The sequence below is a fragment of the Myotis nattereri genome (assembly GCF_964212035.1).
Source record: "Myotis nattereri genome assembly, chromosome: 7".
Taxonomy (NCBI): Eukaryota; Metazoa; Chordata; class Mammalia; order Chiroptera; family Vespertilionidae; genus Myotis; species Myotis nattereri.
Genome location: NC_138082.1, coordinates 56,627,292 through 56,647,138, shown reverse-complemented (window position 1 = coordinate 56,647,138; position 19,847 = coordinate 56,627,292). Strand labels below are relative to the sequence as shown.

General features: G+C 42.2%; 2 protein-coding genes across 2 annotated transcripts in view; one reads left to right on the top strand and one right to left on the bottom strand.

Annotated features, from left to right (window-relative positions):
• CCDC148 (coiled-coil domain containing 148) overlaps positions 1-4,921 on the bottom strand; it is a 223,726-nt gene extending 218,805 nt beyond the window's left edge. Inside the window, exon 1 of the mRNA XM_081095906.1 lies at positions 4,785-4,921. The gene's annotated coding sequence lies outside the window, so the exon portion shown is untranslated. The remainder of the gene's footprint in view (positions 1-4,784) is intronic.
• A 383-nt stretch (positions 4,922-5,304) lies between these two features.
• Positions 5,305-19,847, top strand: part of PKP4 (plakophilin 4) — a 244,266-nt gene continuing 229,723 nt past the window's right edge. The window contains exon 1 of the mRNA XM_081095905.1: positions 5,305-5,432. The gene's annotated coding sequence lies outside the window, so the exon portion shown is untranslated. The remainder of the gene's footprint in view (positions 5,433-19,847) is intronic.

Below are 19,847 nucleotides of genomic sequence, written 5' to 3'. Positions count from 1 at the left end.
ACGGTTTTTAGGTGAAAGAAAATGCCAATAGATGAAGATGGATATAGGAGAGAAGGGAGGAGCTTTTACAAAAGGTCAGGTATTTAAGGTATAGGGGAAAGGATGTAATACATGACCAAGGAGAAATTATAATCAGCAAAGCAAAATGGTGGAGGATAAGGACGACCATGCTTGAAAGCACAAGTGGAGTCTTGGGCGCAGAAGGGAAGGGTGGGCACCCCTTCTCAGCCAGATGCAGTGTAAAAATTGAGAATGAGGTTTAGGAAAATGAAATTGAGGAAGCTCATGGTGGATGCCTCAAGTATGAAGCAAATTTGTAACCAGACAACCAAGGGTTCCGGGCTACCTGTCACTACTTGAGCCAATTAAGCAGAGACAGGGTTAAATCATATGTGAGCATTTATTCCAATATTGCCGGCAGCCTGGGAGAGCAGCAGGTCATCCACAAAAATCTGCTCTGCACCCACCATAAGACAGCTGCTTATGTTGGATAGAAGGACAAAGATTAAGTGGGGAAGTAGGAATTACAGGCATCGGAAAGTAGGCACAGGACAATCAGCACAAGCTACAAGTCATGCGGGCTGTGGGGAGAAGGGGTCCAAGGAGGATGGGCACCTCTGGATCAGATTACATGTAATAGGGGCAGCGGGTTGTAAAGAGCAGGTGCCTCCAGGACTAGATTGTTTCCGTGATGAGGCTGTAAATCTTTCCATAATGACAGGTAGTTCTTGGAAGGAGGATGGACTGTATTCCCTTGTTAGCTCCCATGTCCCAGGGCCTACAACTCCCAGCCAGGTTAGAATGTGCTTTCTCTAATCAGTACAGAACCATCATGGCTAACAGAGCATGATTAATATTTCTTATAATTGTAGCTGGTCCCCAATATTCTATTTCTGCCCCTAACAAATTCATTTGCAGAACTGGAAGAAGACCAAGTACAATGGGGGTTTAAGGAAAGCAGAAATAGGACAGGTTTGGGACAAGTGCCCTGGGTAAGTGTCCTGGATAATCACCCTACTGGATGAGAAAAGGACTTTAGAGGATCAATGAAGACACAATCAAGGCTGATAAAAGGGCGAGTACTACGCCCTCCACCTTGCCCCAGGGTAAGGGCTACGCCCTCCATCTTGCCCCAGGGTAAGGGCTATGCCCTCCATCTTACCTTGGCCATGTGCTCAGCAAGGCTTCTTCCCGGAAGCCAAGCCTCTGCTAGCCACACCCAGGACTTCTTTAAACTAACCAATGACAATCAAGGGAAGTCGCCATAGATATGACCACATCCTGTGTAACAAGACACCGACTTGCGCCTGGCCAATCAGCAGGGCCCACAGTCCTTTCTCCTCCCCTTACCCCCACCCCCTATAAAACCTCTCTCCACACAGAGTTTTCTCTCTCTCTGCCACTGGGCTCACCATTGCATCGGTGAGTGTGGTCGGGGAGCCGAACTAGTTCGAAATGAAGGACTCTTTGCTTTTGCATCGGACTCGCTGGCTCCCTGGTGGGCTTTTTGGGAACCTTGAAATCTGGGTACAACAGCTGAAAAGCATAAACTTTTAGTGGAACAAAAATTTTTAACTTTATCCAACAATGCCTGGTAGTACAGGAGCAAGCTCAAAAGAAAGCTTTCAAATGAGCATAATGATTATGAAAAAATAATGTTAAATTAAAACATTTTAGGGACATTACTCATGGTGGATTTTAGTAACATTTTAAACTACAAACATGAAATATATGATATCAAAACAGTTTTCAAACATATGACCCGAGAACACCACAAAAAGAAAAGATTACTGGAGTAAAAAGATCAATTGGTTCTTGTTTTCTTCTTTCTATGCTAGCCTAAGGCAAGAAAAAAGAAAAGATTTTTTCTTTCCATTGGACACATTTTCCTTTCATCCAGTATTATTACATTTTTTAAAAACCAAATCATTGATATCTTGTTAGTGTAACAGGGAATAAAAACTTTACATTTCTCTTACTAATCATTGAATAGAACTGAAATAAGAATGTACTCACCAAGGAAACTAGTAAAAACCTATATAAAGCAACCTATTTTAGTAAATGCTAACCCCAGCTTATTACTCTAACCTGATTTCCCCCCTCAAAACTAGAGCTTGTGGCCCTACCAGTGGTCGGCAAACTGCGGCTCGGCAAACCGTGGCTCTCAAGCCACATGTGGCTCTTTGGCCCCTCGAGTGTGGCTCTTCCACAAAATACCGACTTCTGAGCATAGGCCACGAAGTTTCAATCGCACTATATGTGGGCCCGCATGTGGTATTTTGTGGAAGAGCCACACTCAAGGGGCCAAAGAGCCGCATGTGGCTCGTGAGCCACGGTTTGCTGACCATGGTCCTAGCCAGTTCGGCTCAGTGGCTAGAGCATCAGCCTGTGGACTGAAGGGTCCCAGGTTTGACTCTGGTCATGCCTGGGTTGTGGGCTTGATCCTCGGTGGGGGGCATGCAGGAGGCAGCTGATCAATGATTCTCTCTCATCATTGATATTTCTATCTCTCTCTCTCCCTCTCCCTTCCTCTCTGAAATCAATACAAATATTTTTAAAAAACAAAAAGGAATAAAAACCTTGAGCTTGTGTATGGTGAAGGCCTTGGGGGTGGCAGATATAGAGTGGAGGGGGTAAATGGGGAAAAAGAGGGGACTTCTGTAATACTTTCAACCATAAAGGTAAATTAAAGAACAAAACAAACAAACAAAACCTAGAGCTTGCATGTTAGAAGTTTTTTTTAATATAATTTACAGGAATCTGCAGTTTTAGTTTCTGTGTGAACCTAAGGAGCAGCCTGACCTTAAGACACCCTGCCCCAGGAAGTCAGCTGACAAGCAACCAGCTGGCCCACTCACGGATGCTGACCATAAAGATCTTATTCTAAGAAACAAAATAACTTTCTTGATTAAATAACATATAATGAACTATACTTCTCCACAAGTTGGGGAACAGGATGTATGCCTTAAAATAAAGGCCTGGCTAGTCATGCTTGCCTTAAACTACTAACATCCTTTTTTGAGCATATTGTAGAAATGGGTTGTTCTAGATGCTGCCTGGGTCTGGGGTGGCTAGAAGTTATCACAATACTTCAGATGACATTAAAAATCTATATCGGGACAAGCAAGAATACTGCCTAAAGGTCCACAGCCCCCTTCCCTTGATTTCTTTGTTCTGCTTTCCCTCTCCTTCCTGATAAAAACCCTTGCCTACACAGAGATGTTAAGATGGTTTTTCAGGACAAGAGTCCACCATCTTCTTAGGTCACTGGAACTTGAATAAACCATTTTCCTTCTTACCAGCAACTATTTCATGAGTTTGGCTTTCATTGAGGCAGGTAGCCAAACATACATCTGTATTCACTAGTACATTAAAAGTGAGTATTATTTATTAAAAGTTGCATTTTATTTTGTCTATTCTCCCATAAACAAATACTAAAACACTCCGAAATCAAAAGCATAATGATCTAATTTCCATGATGGCAAATGAGCCACCACTCCATGGCCCCTGATAATTCCTTCCCAATTTGGGAAATGCTTAGGGGGAACACTCACATATTCAGCTGTTTTGTTCTGCAGTCCAACCCTGTATAGGATTATCGACTAAGTTCAATTTTACTACAAATTGTGAGAAATATTTTTCTAATCAAGGAACCACATTAATAATTCTTATCTATGTTTATAATCTTCAGTTACAATAAGATAAAAAAACAAAGCATATCATCTAACTTAAAACTCAGGACAATCATTAGACATATATAGCTTGTACACACATTAATCTGTTTCTCAACAAGATATTTATAATTTCCAAAATCCTATTAGCTTTTTCTCACAGTATGGTCCCTCCAACTTGAGGGGCAGTAACATAAACATAGTCTTCTTACTAAAGAGATTAGTATACCGTAAGAAGGAACCTAAGAATATCATTGGCTATATGATAGAGCAATGTAATGCTTGAAAGCCTAATGTATTCATGAAGATCCACTTTAATAGCCAGTATCTAAATATGAAAGTTATTTACAAACAAATTGGTATTGAAAAATGAACACAAAGTAACTTTAAATCAAAGCTTGTTATTAAAGCATGTGATTTTTGTGTGTACTGGTTCTATGGCTCAGTGTTATCAGATTTAGAGATAAACTGGAAAATACCCAGAAAATAAAATCCATCAACTGTAATCTATTTCCTTTACTCCCTTGTGAAATCATTAGAAGCATGGATTTACTCTGTCATCCGTGTCTTTCCCCACCTACAACCTTTTAAGGGAAAGAGCAAACACCTGTCAAGCTCATAGTGCTAAATGCACACACAGATGGGTGTTTAATAAATATCTTTCAACAGAGAGATTAGAGGTTTGCTTTGGGAAGCAGGGAACACATTATCGTAAGTGTTGAGCTGATGACATCCATTATACAATACTTCAGCCTGTTCCTTTACCGAAATATCATTCCAAGGAAATCCTTTTTGAGTACCCTTTAGGTAGGGCTCTAAGTTTGAAGAGCCAAAATTTGAGGCAAGATCAGCCCCAGGGAAGGGGGAGTGGTTGGGATGAACAAGGAAAATTCGGGAGTTTCAGTGACGTCAGGAAGCAGCGATTTAAAGGATGGGGTGCAAACTCACCTGGAGACGCAGAAGCTGCACACATGTCAAAGGTCAAAGAGCATAACCTTTGGGGCTCCCCAGCCGCGGGGAAAGTGGAACACTCACTCCTAGGTTCTTACATTCAAGTATTCGTTTAGGGGGGCTCAGCTGTTCCTACTTCTGACGCCAGGGGACAAACCCTACCTTTCACAGGTGGCGCTGACAGAGAGGCAAAGCGCAAGCTGCTCCGGATTCCAGAGCCAGCTCCCGGGAGTCCCCTGGTACTTCTTTCCCCGGCAGCCTCCCGCGCCCCAAACCACAGACCCCTTCACCCTCACTCCACACCTTCTCCAGGCCCTCTCGCTCTGAACAGCATCGGTCTCTATGGCGACCTGAAACCGCAGTTCCCATTGGCCCGTTCAATATGAGGGCCGGGCCAATAGGGAGGGCCAGCCTTTTCTTCCCGACCAATAGGGTTGGCGGAGACCAGGTCCGGAGACGGCGGCGTGCTGACGTTCCCGGGAGTTCGGGGCTGGCTGGGCAGGCGGGCTGGCGGCTGGGCGGGCGGCGGCGGCGGCCTCTGGGCAGTAGAGGGGGCTCCGGGGCTGAGTGTGTGGTTGCCGGTCGTGGAGGCGGCACCATGGGCACGGGGTAGAGGGGCCAGTTGGCCACCGCCGCCGCCGGGGGTGGTGGGAGAGCCGCTTCGGGGGAGGGGGCGGGTGGGGGAGGGAGGGGCGGGCGGACGCTCGCCCGCGGCACTTGTTTAATTTTTTTCGGGTGCCGCAGCGGCGACCCATCGGCGCTGATGTCCCTCATCCCCGGAGCAACGACGGCCTCTGCCTAACCTAGAAAGTAAGTGTGAGGGCTCGCGGGAGGGCGCGGAGACTCCTGCCCACGAGGACCTCTGCCCTCGCGCCCCAGCCGGGACCTGCCTGCGAGGGGTGCGGGTGCCTCCCTCCCGTTACTCCGTCCCCACCGCCTCGCAGCCGCCTCGGCTTTCCTGCCCCGCCTCGTGTTCCTGCCCGCACTCGCCTGCCTGCTCCCCTCCCCCCGGCAGGCGCACAAGTTTCACCTCCATTTGCTTTTCCCGGTGGATGACTCTCCTCCGCTCTCCCTCACCCGGGCGCGCATGACCCTCTACCCACGTTGGCCGTTTCGGATCCAGAGCCCCCAGCCCCGAACTTGAGCACCACGCCGAGTCCCCCTGGACTTCTGCCCGGAGGTTTCCCCGCTCCCGCCCGCCTGGCACTCCGCCCTGCGCCCCCAGCACCCTGAGGCGCCCGCCTTCCCCAGCTTTCGGGGCCGTCTGTCCGTCCCTCCTGCCCAGATCCTGCTCCCCGCCCCCCCTTCCCCCCTTGCTCGCACGTCTCTGCTGCCTGCGCCGTGTGGCCCCCGAGTCCCGCGCTCCTGCGGGTCCTGCCGACCCCGCTCTGCCCAGTGCGCCCCTCTCCTCGCGGCGTGGGTTCCCGTTCCACCCCTCCAGCTCCCAGCCCCGAGCTGCCCCGGCCGTCCTGCGACGCCGCGTCCTCCTCTCCCTGCCGGGAGTAGAAGCGGAGCTGCGGCACCCCGCTGGCGGCTCGGGTGCCCTTTCCCGGCGCTGGGGCTGCCCGCCCGGCCCTCTTCCCTTTTTCCCTTCCCCGGGAAGCCGTGGGGTGAGCGGCGGGCCGGGATTTGGCTGTGAGCTGGCTGAGTGCGACAGACAGCGAGTGCGGGCAGTAGATGCGCCGCGGCGGCCGTGGCCGCTCGGGGCGCAGCAGTAGGCAGGTGTCTGTGTCCGGGTGGGGGTGGGGGACACGCACGCCACGGGCTCCTGGGCTGGCGACAGATTGTGCAGGAATGCGAGGAATGCACCAGAGGCATAGTCCACAGGGCCCGCCGCGGCGGCACTAGCGCCTTCCTCGCCCAGCACCCGCCGCGCAGCCAGAGGTCACGGGAGCATCTTCGAAGCTGGTGAGGTTCCCTCGACTTCTCTCCTCCCCTTGCCTCTCTCCATGCGGCAGAGGGGGCAGCCGAGGGGAAGCGCGGCAGTTCTGTTGGGCTTCAGCTAGGCTTTCGTTTGTTTTTTTTGCTGCATTGGTCTCCAGGACCGTGAATTTGGGGCTGATGGCAGTGTAGCCAAGGTTATTGATCATTGCACAAGATTCTTGGCAAGTTTGGTTTGTAAGGTTTGAATGGTGCCTGTTTTTTTCCCCAACCCCAAGGGTTTTCTGAAAACCTGCAGGAAAGGGTGCCGAAGGTTCTCAGTGTAATGAGCTTGCAGCTCTATCAAAAAATGCCTGTTAATGCTCATGGACAGGGATGTAGTGCAAAAGAGATCTTGAATGCATCACTTTGCTGTCATAAGAACTGTAATTTTTTTTTTCTCTCATCATACTGGGTTGTGTTTAGACCTCTTATAATACATAATGAATAGAAACAGAGAAGCAGTGTTTGGTCAGCGATGGGACAGATAGAACTGTCTGGTACAGTTAAATTCGGGGCGTGTCAGTTACCATTGCAAGTAACATGGGGATAGCAGAGTCATGTATATTTAAAGACGTAATTTATTAGTTGAAGTCGCAGTTCTTTTTCTCTTTGTTACTACGTTTGAAAAATAATGAATATACCCCTACAACTTTAAAAAATGGTAATTATGTGTAAATTCAATACTGATTACTATGCATTTTTGGTCAAATTTTATTTTCTTTAAAGCAGAAAGACAAATGTATGACAGAAGATGCTTTTCCAGAATTAGGCTTAGATACTTTTCTTTTTAAAAGGAAAAATAAAGGCTTGTTTCTCTTTCTGAATGCAGTATACTGCTGGTTTCTGTGAAACAGTTATGGAAAATGGCATCACGAAAATGAGGACAGCTGGCTTTCAAAATAAATGTTTCTGGATGTTGAAAAGCATACTATGTGTGTGACACAGTTTGCTTTGGAGGTTGAGTTTACTATAAGCCTCTCCACACTTGGTTATTTTGTATCAGATTCAGGAATATAAGTTGATTGCTCAGCTGCCTTCCAACACCTACTTTGCTTGAATCAAGGGCATTGAAAAGTATAAGATGATCACCTTTTAGTTAAAGACCTAATGGAAAGGAGAAATAGGAAAGAAAAACACTTTTGCACTGAGAAAGGTTGTGTTTTTTGGCTGCTACTGTTTTTCAGGTATGTCCATAGTTAAGTGGACCTGTGGACCTTCCAATTTAGAGGTTTAACTCTACATCAGCGATTTTCAACCAGTGTGCTGTACGAATTTGTAAAGCATGCAATACCTGAATATTTAGTGAGGGGCACTGACTGAACTCTTTTCCCTTAGATGGTCAAATTAAAAAAAAAAAAAAAATGACAACAACCAACACAGCAACCTTCCAGTGTGAAAGAATCAAAATTGTCCTTTTTTTTTTTTTTTTGTCAGATTGGCAAAAAATATATATATTTTGGTGTACTGCAGAATTTTAGTAATTAGTTTATGTGTGCCATGAGATATAAAGGTTGAAAAATCGCTGCTCTAAATTACAGTTAGCAACACTGCAGGATATTGGGAGGTGTTTGTAGATGCCAACAGGAACTATATTATGTAACAATAAACTAGTATTACAGCAGAGTTTAACATGTGCTTATTTGATTTGATGTGAAGATTAGAAAGTAAAAGCACATTTAGTTTCTCTACTACATTGGAAATTGAAATAACCCCTTCGAGTATATGGTTAACGTATACACAGGGTTGGCTGTGCAAGTAGTTTTACCCATTTAAGTAAAGTTGGGCTTTCAGTTAGAAATATATTCTATATGTTATACATACTTGAAGAGAGGACGTTTTAGAAGAGGTTCACAGTCATAGACAACAAATTAATTTGACCAAGTATATTACTTCACCATCCCCCACTGTTATGTAAGGAAAAGGTGTGGCATTTTGAATCTTTCTTACTGAAGACTGCCAATGGGGGGGACTAAGTGTCCAGTTACCTTAATTCTTACCTATACTGTTTTTGGAGAGAGATAGGTGAGTAGGGTTGTGATGGAAAGCATGAGAGAAGGTAAGTAGAAAGGGGAGCAGCTAGCATTCATCCAGAAAAAAAATATGTTAATTGCTTCATTTACAAGCTGAATAAACCAAATCTAATCCTGTGACTAGTTCTAATATCATAATTTGAATTTAAAGACTCTACTACCAAACTCAGTTTAATAAAATTTTTAGCAATTGTAAGATCCGAGTATTTGGATGAAGTCTATATTAAGTCAGACATGCACTTTTCTTTCTTATTCTCTTCTATACAAATTGGAAAAGTAATTTTTTAAAAAAATATATTTTTATTGATTTTAGAGAGGAAGAGAGAGGGATGGAGAGATAGAAACATCAATGATGAGAGAATCATTGATGGCTGCCTCCTGCACGCCCCCTAGTGGGGATCGAGCCTGCAACCCAGGCATGTGCCCTTGGCTGGAATCGAACCTGGGACCCTTCAGTCCGCAGGCTGACGCTCTATCCACTGAGCCAAACCAGCTAGGGCAGAAAAGTAAATTTAATTAAAAACTTTAACTACACATACTTTTTAAAAATTTAGTTATTGCCAATTTTAAAACTGAATGGTTTCCTTGCTATTGACCAGTTATTGATTTAAATACAGAATTTTCATACCCTGGATGGTGCCAATTATTTGGTAAGTCCAGCCCTTCACCTTAATAACTTAAAATACTAAGATATTTTGAAAATGCTCTATAATTTAATGTTGTATTTCAATCAAGAAGTAAATCCCTAAATTGCTTCATTCTAAAGTGGACATCATACCTTCATACTTAACCGGAAGACAAAGTAGAGGTTATTCCAGGGCAAAAACATTCACTGAATTATATGTCACTTTGGGAGTTGCCTTCACACCTTCAGTGTACTGGGAGATAATTACTACTTCAATGTGTTAAATGGTTTTGTAGCTCCTTTTCTGCACTGAAGTGGGAAGAAGAATCTAAAACATGACACAAGTGAACTGGATATGTTTGGAAAATTCAGTAACCATTTTATCATCCAAACTGTCACTACAAATGACTGAGAGAGAGAGAAACCTAAGCATATGTGAATATAAGGCAAGAGGCTTCATATACTGCTAGTAAGTGATAGCAGTCAGCAGGTCAGTTTGATGCCCAGCAATAAGAAGAAACAGGCTTCTCTTAGGGTAAGGATATGCCCTAAGTCACAAAGCAATAATTCACGTGCTTGCTAGTTTCAGTTGAGATGTAGGGCATTCATATGTTCACATTGCTACTGTAATAATTCAGTGGAATTATGTTTTATCTTTCGGGCACTATCCTATATAATAAAAGGCTAATATGCAAATTGACTGAATCAACTGAAAGGCGGAACGACTGGTCACTATGACTTGCACTGACCACCAGGGGGCAGACGCTTAACGCAGGAGCTCCCCCCTGATGGTCAGTGCACTCCCACAGAGGGAGTGCTACTCAGCCAGAAACCGGGCTCATGGCTAGCGAGTGCAGCCTGGGCTGAGGGACCTCCCCCCACCCTGTGTGCACACATTTCATGTACCAGGCCTCTAGTGTTACCATAACTAATGAAATATTGGGGATATTCCATGATGGTGCACTTCAGATTAAGCTTAGAATGCTGCAGACATTTCATTTGTCATTGTTCTAAGTTTTTTTTTTCTTTTTATAATTTAGATTTACTTTTATTTGATAGAGCAATAAATGTCAGCTACAATGCTGATAATTTTATTCAGTCTTTTTTTTTTTTTAAATATATTTTATTGATTTTTTACAGAGAGGAAGGGAGGGGGATAGAGAGTCAGAAATATCGATCAGCTGCCTCCTGCACGCCCTCTATTGGGGATGTGCCTGCAACCACGGTACATGCCCTTGACCAGAATTGAACCCGGGACCCTTGAGTCTGCAGGCCGGTGCTCTATCCACTGAGCCAAACCAGTCAGGGCATTCATAGTCTTGATAATATAGTTTATTATAACTCATGTAATGATTTATAGCAGATGATAAAATATCATTAGAATTTGGATTTTAAATTTTTTAAATTCTATTTATATATATAAAAGCCTAAGTGACCATTACTACTGAACCGCCGAATGACTGGTGGACCAGTCGCTACGATGCACACTTGCCACCAGGGGGCCGACACTCAATGCAGTAGCTCCCAACCTCCCACGACCCCTCTACCCTGGACAACCCCTCCATCAGCCCCAATCTGGGGGGCCAGCTGGCCAACCTCCCAGACCCCCCCCCCCGGCCAGCTGGCCCCCCATTAGGCCTCGATCACTGGCCAGGCTTAAGGACCCCTACCCATGCACGAATTCATGCACCAGGCCTCTAGTAAAATATATAAATTAAAATATGCAAATGTCTGGATTATTTTGAATCATGTCATTGTGAGGCATTTTTGCTGAACTGAATAATGCCTGCTGATTGGGTAGATGCCAATCCCTTAGGGCAGTGGTCGTAAACCGCAGCTCGCAAGCCACATGCGGCTCTTTGGCCCCGTGGCATGGGCCACGAAGTTTCAATTGCACTGTACGTGCTATTTTGTGAAAGAGCCACACTCAAGGGGCCAGTTTGCTGACCACTGCCTTAGGGATATATAGACCTCACAAAGTCCAGAACTCACAAATGAAAGGTGGGATGGTTGGGGGTCTAGGGCAGTGGTCGGCAAACTGTGGCTCGCGAGCCACATGCAGCTCTTTAGCCCCTTGATTGTGGCTCTTCCTAAGCCTTAGGAGTACCCTAATTAAATTAATAAGAATGTACCTACCTATATAGTTTAAGTTTAAAAAATTTGGCTCTCAGAAGAAATTTCAATCGTTGTACTATTGATATTTGGCTCTGTTGACTAATGAGTTTGCCAACCACTGGTCTAGGGGAACCAGTAACCTTCTATTTTTAATAGGCAAGGTATGTTTGACTTCTGTGGTTATCATCTGCATTAAATACAAATTTAATGATTTGCAAATATCCAAGAGTGTTTATCCTGATCTTCACTAATCTGGACCCCTCCCTGTCTGGCACCTCCTTCCCCTTACACACACACACACACACACACACACACACACACACCACCAATGCATTTGTCTGCTTGGAGAGACAGAGAAAGCCCCTTTTTAGGTGCCATTTACATAGAACAGCCATGGGCAAACTACGGCCCGCGGGCCAGATCCGGCCCGTTTGAAATGAATAAAACTATTGAAATAAAAGACTGTATCCTTTTATGTAATGATGTTTACTTTGAGTTTATATTAGTTCACACAAACACTCCATCCATGCTTTTGTTCCGGCCCTCCGGTCCAGTTTAAGAACCCATTGTGGCCCTCGAGTCAAAAAGTTTGCCCACTCCTGACATAGAATATAGAATTTGGTGCCTAATGCTCCAGGTTGAATTTAGAGTGGATGTGGGTTTTTGTCATAAAATCATATTATATACTAGAGGCCCGATGCACGAAGATTCGTGCAAGAGTAGGCCTTCCTTCTCCTGGCTGCCAGCACCAGCTTCCCTCCTGCACCTGGGACCCAGGCCTTTGCTCCGGGCCGGGGCCGCCTCCCGCCTTCGCTCCAGACTGGCACTGGCTCCATGGCTGCCGCCCAGAGGCCAGCCAGGGCTTGCAGGAAGCCAAGCGTTCCACCTGAAGGAAGCCAAGCATCCCATCTGCTCCGGCCAGCTCCCTGGCTCCGGGCGGTGCTGCCATCTTTGTGGCTATGGGTGCCGCCATCTTTGTCGTGGAGTGATGGTTAATTTGCATATTACCCTTTTATTAGTATAGATGAAAGTTAGGTAAAATGTGTAGTTGAAATGGGACTATTAGGGTACTATTCAGGCTTTGGGGACCTGACAAACTTGGAATACAGTTTTTCATAGACACCTACAACCTATTTACAAATAGACTTTTAAGACACTGGGTAGGTGGTGTTTGAAATTCTGGTCCACTATAAGCTGTCTCTTAAATTGCAGACAGGAGAGGTAGGAGACCTGGGGTTGAACAGTATGGCCTTGGCAAACCCTTTAGCATTGGGTTATAGCTTACCCCTGTTAAAAATGCGGGGTTTGGATTGCATTGATCTAAGGTACATTTCAGCTCAAGGTTCCCAAAGTCCTCTCTATAGTTTTTAAGAAAAAAAGGTTTTCTAAGCATTCATGTATATAATCAGTCCTGTTCCCCTCCTAGCCCAAATTATAGCAAAAAGGAAGTTGGGGTTGTCTGTTGAGACTTTTGAATCTCAAGTTCATCTTAAATAGATTTTTTAAAAAAGATGTCATTTTAGGAAGTGAGGGAAAGAGAAAAAACCACATAATGTTTTCAAGGTCTTGCAGTCTACCCTCATCCCAGTCCAAGATTAACTGATATGTTAAGCCAGGGACAGTTTTTTGAGGTGCACCTTCACACTGAGTGAAACCCTTAAGTGTCATTAAGACAGTGACGTGTGGTGGTTAGCAGCTGACTGTCCTAATTCAGTTCTGGCACTTCTATTTGCTAGGTGTGTAACTTGGTAAATTATATAATCTCTGTAGATCTTATTTGGTTATCTGTAAAATAATGATAAAAGTATCCACCTTGTGTGGTTGTTGTGAAGACTAAATGAATTAATGTAAGTCATTACTTTTATTATATTGTGGTACTTAATGATGCTTTCTGTTGCATGTACTATATGCCAGGCAAGTTATTGACTTGCTTTCTGTGATCTTAGTTAATATGATCATGAATCTAAGCAGGATGTTTCAGGGAAGAAATAAACAATTAAAAAAATTATTGTGAACTTGATAGTTTGCAAGAAATTGCCTGTAAGGAAGAGAATCCAGCAAATAAATAAAGACCTTATTTTTTTCTTTATTGAATTTATTGGGGTAATAATCTTACCTAGTAATAGACAAAGATGTAAATTGATCATCCCTCCACTACGCTCACCAGCCAATCAGGAGAGTATGCAGATTAACCCAACAAAGATGGCAGTTAATTTGCATACGTAGGAGTGAAGACGGAAGGCTCTGGGCCGGAGCAGCAAAGGCCTGGGTCCCGGGTGCTGGAGGAAAACCAGTGCTGGCAGGCAGGGGAAGGGAAGGCCTATTGCACGAATCTCTTTGTGCAATGGGCCTCTAGTGGTTAATTAAATTATATAGGTTTCAGATTTAGAATTCTACTAGAGGCCTGGTGCACAAAATTTGTGCATGGTTAGGGTCCCTAAGCCTGGCCAGCAATCAGGGCTCATCAGGTTCCCTGCCTCCCCGCCTCCTCCCCTCGCTTCCTCAGCACCCCCACTGCCGCCACTGGTCGCTTGCCATGTTCCACGCCACCCCCTGGTGGTCAGTGCAGGTCATAGCGAGTGATCGAACTCCTGTTCTCCTGGTGGAACTCCCAAGGGGACACTTTGCATATTAGTTTTTTTTTTTTTTTAATATATTTTATTGATTTTTTACAGAGAGGAAGGGAGAGAGACAGAGAGTTAGAAACATCGATGAGAGAGAAACATCGATCAGCTGCCTCCTGCACATCTCCTACTGGTGATGTGCCCGCAACCCAGGTACATGCCCTTGACCGGAATCGAACCTGGGACCCTTCAGTCCGCAAGCCGACGCTCTATCCACTGAGCCAAACCGGTTTCGGCAGTTTTTTATATATATAGATAATACATCATCTGTACATTGTGTGGTGTTTTCACCACCACAAGTAGTAAGGGCCTTTTTAAAGTAGGAAAATTACAACTTTTTTGTGTAGGTAATACTTAGAGGCATGTAAACACAACTATCACTTGTAGGAGGTTTAATAAATTGATAGGTTTAAAAGGTGAAGACTAATAGTATCATACTACAGGAGCTAGAAGTGGAAACACTTGCAAAATGTAAAACAAACTGTTTAAATATGTATACAACTATTGCATTTGTAGTTCTAAGTAGCAGTCATGTTATACAATGTCTACTCAAGTCAATCCATGAAGGAAGTGTTAGAAAGTGTTAATCATGTATGGACTAAAATGCAGCTTGTGAATTAACTCCATCAGCTGCCTTTTCTGTCTACAAGTAACCACAACTGAAATTGACAGAAAACTACCAAAGCAAGAAAAACTAGACGAGAAATTTGGAAGATATTTGATGTAAACCAGTAGATATCGAGAGGTGCTAGTTCCAGTCTTGGCATCTCTTGAGCAAGTCATTTAACTCATCTGAGCTCTGGTTTCCTCATCTATAAAATGTATTTCAGTACTCTTAGAACATCAAGAATTCTTATTTGATTACTCCCCCCCCTCCCCACCCCCAGCAAGAATATATTGTCTTCTCCTCAAGAATTCATTACAGTTTATCCTCCATGATAAGGGGAAAAATTGAGGTTATATACCTGAAATGCTCAGCTCCTAAACATGTGTGTTGCAGCCAGACAAACTGACTCTATACTAGCTGAGTCAGTTGCTTCCCTATTGGATTTTTTGCGCATTTGAGGCTTAGGCCCTGATTGAGACTAAATTTTCTAATAAGTTAAATAGAAATAGAAGGGGAATTTAGGTGGTGGTTAAAGGGGATTAGTCTTGTTAAAATGAGAAAGACCCACTTACCATTGGCTTTGGTTTGATGTGTCCTCAAAAAAAATTAAATAACCGAGGCAGTTGTTCCTCTGAAAACATGTTACTTTTCCATGAACACTTTATGGTCATAGAAATTCACTGATTTATATCCATTATAGAATATAGGTATGTTTTATTTAACTCTAATTTTTTGTGTATAGACAACCTACCGATGTTTAGAAATTGTGGTGGATGTCAACAGGATGATGCTTTACTTGGATTAGTACTCTTGGATATGTGTGGGGGTTTTTGTATTTTTTTTTTAAAGCAATTTAAGAATCCCATGAAGAGAGTTTCTCCTAGATTCTGCTTTCCCCCTACAAAGGTGGGGATTGGGGTGGGGATAATCCCTATAAAATTTGCGTATGTATACATTTACAGAGTGATTTAACATATTGAAATTGGCTGTTTCCCTTTGCAAATGGAACAAATACATACTTTCAAAAAGGAGAATCAATTATACTACTAACGTATGCAATATTAAATGAATTCCCAGTGTCATGATCAAAGTAAACACTTGAACAGGCTCTTCAGTTTCCATACGTTCATGAGAATTGTAAACACGCCTGTAAAATGGAGTGAAGTGCATCGTGTTTTTCTGACACCTGTACCCTGGGTAGAATGGGAAACAAAGACTGATCTAGTTTGAAGTGATCTTCTCCCTGAGTACCACCTGGGGTCCAAGCTAGCAGACAACACAATTAGTGCTTAACATATTTGCTGGAGTCCTATTTTGTGTGAAGTATTGTATTCTGTTTTAAATACCTCTTATTTTAAAAGATGTCATTCATTGAGTTCAGCCAACATTCATTAATCCCTCGCTTTATATCAGATTGTGCTAGCCCTCATGGACACAAAATGATTTTCCCCAGGGAGTTGACAGCCTGTGCTGGATTCAGTATTGAGAGTCTCCACCTTTGAGAAATCTGATTAATTTTCCAATCTAGTTAGGTAAGATAGGGACACAAGCACTGGAAAAAAAATTGCCCTAGAAAACTTCGGTATATAAATAAATACATAAAATTGTTCTGTAAGTGTTAAGGATGAGCTGTAAAATGATTTTGTATTAACTAGGTTTTAGCTAAACCTACTTTTCAGCTGTATGTTACTTGATACATTACCAGAATCTAGATAGACTGTTGCATTATCTGTCAGTGGCATTTTTGGAAAAAGCCTGCATTTGAAAAAGTGTTCCTTACCAATGAAAAGATAGTGATCTCAGAACAGGTTTTAATCATGAAATTTATTATTTTGGTTATTTTTCTTGGAATACTTTACCATATAGTTTATGTAAAATAATTGATCACAATGAAAATGCATTATTTATGAAGAATCTTAATTTATGCCTCAAGACTTGCCATTTAACTAAATTCTTATTTTCAGTTTCATATAGCAGTACTTTGGCTTATTGTCTTTTGTGCTTTTCTTTATTTTTTATGCAATTTATGTGCCTTTGTAAGTCCAAACTCATTATCTATTATTGCAAATATTCCCTTCCGTTGTTATGAACAAACAGAAGAATGTTTTGAAAATCTCTTGTGACATCTGCTAGAATAAATGATCTCATTGAATCATACCTTGAATCTCAGACTGATGCACTGATGGGAATTTTCCACTTATTGTCAATTTGTCAATGACTAAATAAGCAACAAAGTCGGTGTTTAAAAAGCACAGAAAAAGGAATCAGAAAGACCAGTTGGAGTTTCTCAAGAACTGATGTGATAAACAATTCAGCTGTTAAAAGTCTGTCAGCAAATGAAAAATATGTTAGTCTGAAATTTTGGGACATTGTATTGGCAGGTGTCAATCTTCCAAAATACTTTCTGTGAGTCACTTGTTTGGTACTCTGAATACAGTTTCCATAGAAGCAACATTATGTATAAAACCACCACCAATCAGTACATTGGTTCCATGTCTCCATGGCCTGCTTCCCTGAGCTGACTTGACATCAGGAACTTGGTCTTTTAATATGACTTATCGTGACCTCTAGTCTTTCTAGATATCTGTAAATGAATAAGTGAGTTTTGAATTTTAATCTTGGCATACCTTTACGTACCGCTCTTAGATAAATTTTTCTCTTTCTTAAGGGGGCCCTCCTTCCTTTTGTAAACTGATTTTCTTAGCTTATGCAAGTTTCAGTGGAAAAACTACATTGACAAAAAATTACGCTTGTAGTACAACTTGCTAGATAAATACTTTATCAGATTCCTTACGAAAACATTAATGATCAGATTTTAAAAATTGATTCCCATGCATTCTAACCCCAATGGCTTGGATTATAGCTATGGTGAGAAAAGTTTACATAGTGCTCTTTCTCAGACTATTCATGCGCAGCCGGCAAGTACCAAGACCAGTTTGCTTGGCCAGGTGTTGGCAGTGAACTTTCTGTGTCCTTGCCTTTTGTGAACCAGTATACCTTTTGTATAACTTAGCTGATGGATTGAGATCAAAAGTAGATGTAATTTTCAGTACATGAATTTTTTCAGAGGAAAAATGTTAGGAAAATGACACGAGTGTAATTAGTACTATATAATTACATAAACATTAAAAGTAATAAAATAGGAAACTGTATAGCTTGTTTTGATGTAAGAGTATAGCAAATATTCTTTGACTTTAACAATATAGTTAGAAATACTCTCAGCCCAGCTGGTGTAGCTCAGTTGTCTGAACATTGTCCCATGAACCAGGAGGTTACAGTTGGATTCCTGATCAGGACTCATGCCCAGGTTGCCAGCTCGATCTCCAGTAGGGGGTGTGCAGGAGGTAGCTGATGGATGTTCCTCTCTCATCGATGTTTCTCTCTCTCTCCCTCTCCCTTCCTCTTTCTGAAATCAATAAAAACATATATATAAAAAAAGAAATACTCAAATATTTTGGTGGTCCCTACCTCAAGTTTTCACTATAAGATTTGAGTAAATTATAATTTTTAAAAACTAAACTTTTAATTGTGAGATGATTATGAATTCACATGCAGCTTTAAGAAATAATATAGGTATCCTGTGTACCCCTTACCCAGTTCCCCTCAATGGTGACATCTTGCAGAACTGTAGTGCAATATCACAACCAGAATCTTGACATTGATACTGTCAAGATACGGAACGTTTTTATCACTTAGGGGTACATGGGTTATGTTGCCCATTTATAGCTACACCCCACTTTTATCTTCTCCTTCCCTGGCAAGCATGAATTGTACTTCATTTCTATACTTTTGTTATTTTAAGATTGTTATATAAATGTAATCATACAGAATGTAACTTTGGAGGATTTTCTTTTTCACTCAACATAATTCTTACAGATTCATCCAGGTTGTTACATGTACTACAGTTTGCTTAACTGGTCACCTGTTGAAGGACATCTGCCTGGTTTTGTGTTCAATTTATAATAATTATCAACTTACTAATAGAACTGCTATAAATAACAGTGTATAAGCTTTTGAGTTATGTTTATGTTTCTTGGGGATAAATATCCCAGAATGCAATTGCTAGCTTAAATTATAATTTTTTAAAGCTTTCTTTCTATAATTACACACTGAATAACATGAGACCTTGGTAATTTAAAAGTTAGTTTTATAGTTTCAGTAAATTACAGAATTTGTTTTAAAAATCAAGTCTTTTATCTTTTGTTACAGAGTGTTGTGTTTTGTTTTGTTTTTCAAATATTTTATTGATTTTTTTACAGAGAGGAAGGGCGAGGGATAGAGTTAGAAACATCGATTAGAGCAGGGGTCCTCAAACTTTTTAAACAGGGGGCCAGCTCACTGTCCCTCAGACCGTTGGAGGGCCAGACTATAGTTTAAAAAAAAAACTATGAACAAATTGCTATGCACACTGCACATATCTTATTTTGAAGTAAAAAAACAAAACGGGAACAAATACAATATTTGTATTTGCATGTGGCCCGTGGTCTGTAGTTTGAGGACCCCTGGATTAGAGAGAAACATCAATCAGCTGCCTCCTGCACACCTCCTACTGGGGATGTGCCCGCAACCAAGGTATATGCCCTTGGCCGGAATCTAACCTGGGACCGTTCAGTCCGCAGGCTGATGCTCTCTATCCACTGAGCCAAACCGGTTAGGGCTGTTACAGTGTGTTTTACAGATCCTTTGGAATTTTAGTGGACTTCATGAAGTTGCTTTATAACTTGATTTCAGGATTTGTTTGGTTTTCCTGTTATATTTTGTTTTGTTTTAGACATCAAGTATATTTAATTTCCAGTAAAAACACTATATTTTAATGTGGCTCTCACAGAATTTTACCTGTATATGATGTAAACAATTGTAGATAATATCCTTGGAAAAAAAAAGTTTATTGTGCACCAGAGTAACAGGCAAAGTGGGGCTGTAACATGCAGACACTATCCTTGTTTGTAGTTGGAATTAATCCAGTTGTCAGGTGGAAGTCATCAAGCACATCTGATACTTTTAAAGGCAAGGGCTCTTTCTTTCTGGAATAGCAGGCATTTCAATAAAGCACAGTTCTTTCATTCCCCCTCCCCCTAGTCTTCGTGATTTTTTCATGAGTGTTGTATACAGTTTCTGCCAGAGGAAAATGTTGAAATGATGTCTGGCCTAAATAAAGTCATTACGATTGATAATCGGATTTTTTTCTACCTTGAATGTCAAATATGTTGCTTTTTATAGCTTAAAATACCACCAGATCATTTAATTAGTTTTATTTTGTATCTTGTTCTGTATTGCTTAGGTATATTCTAATATTCTTAA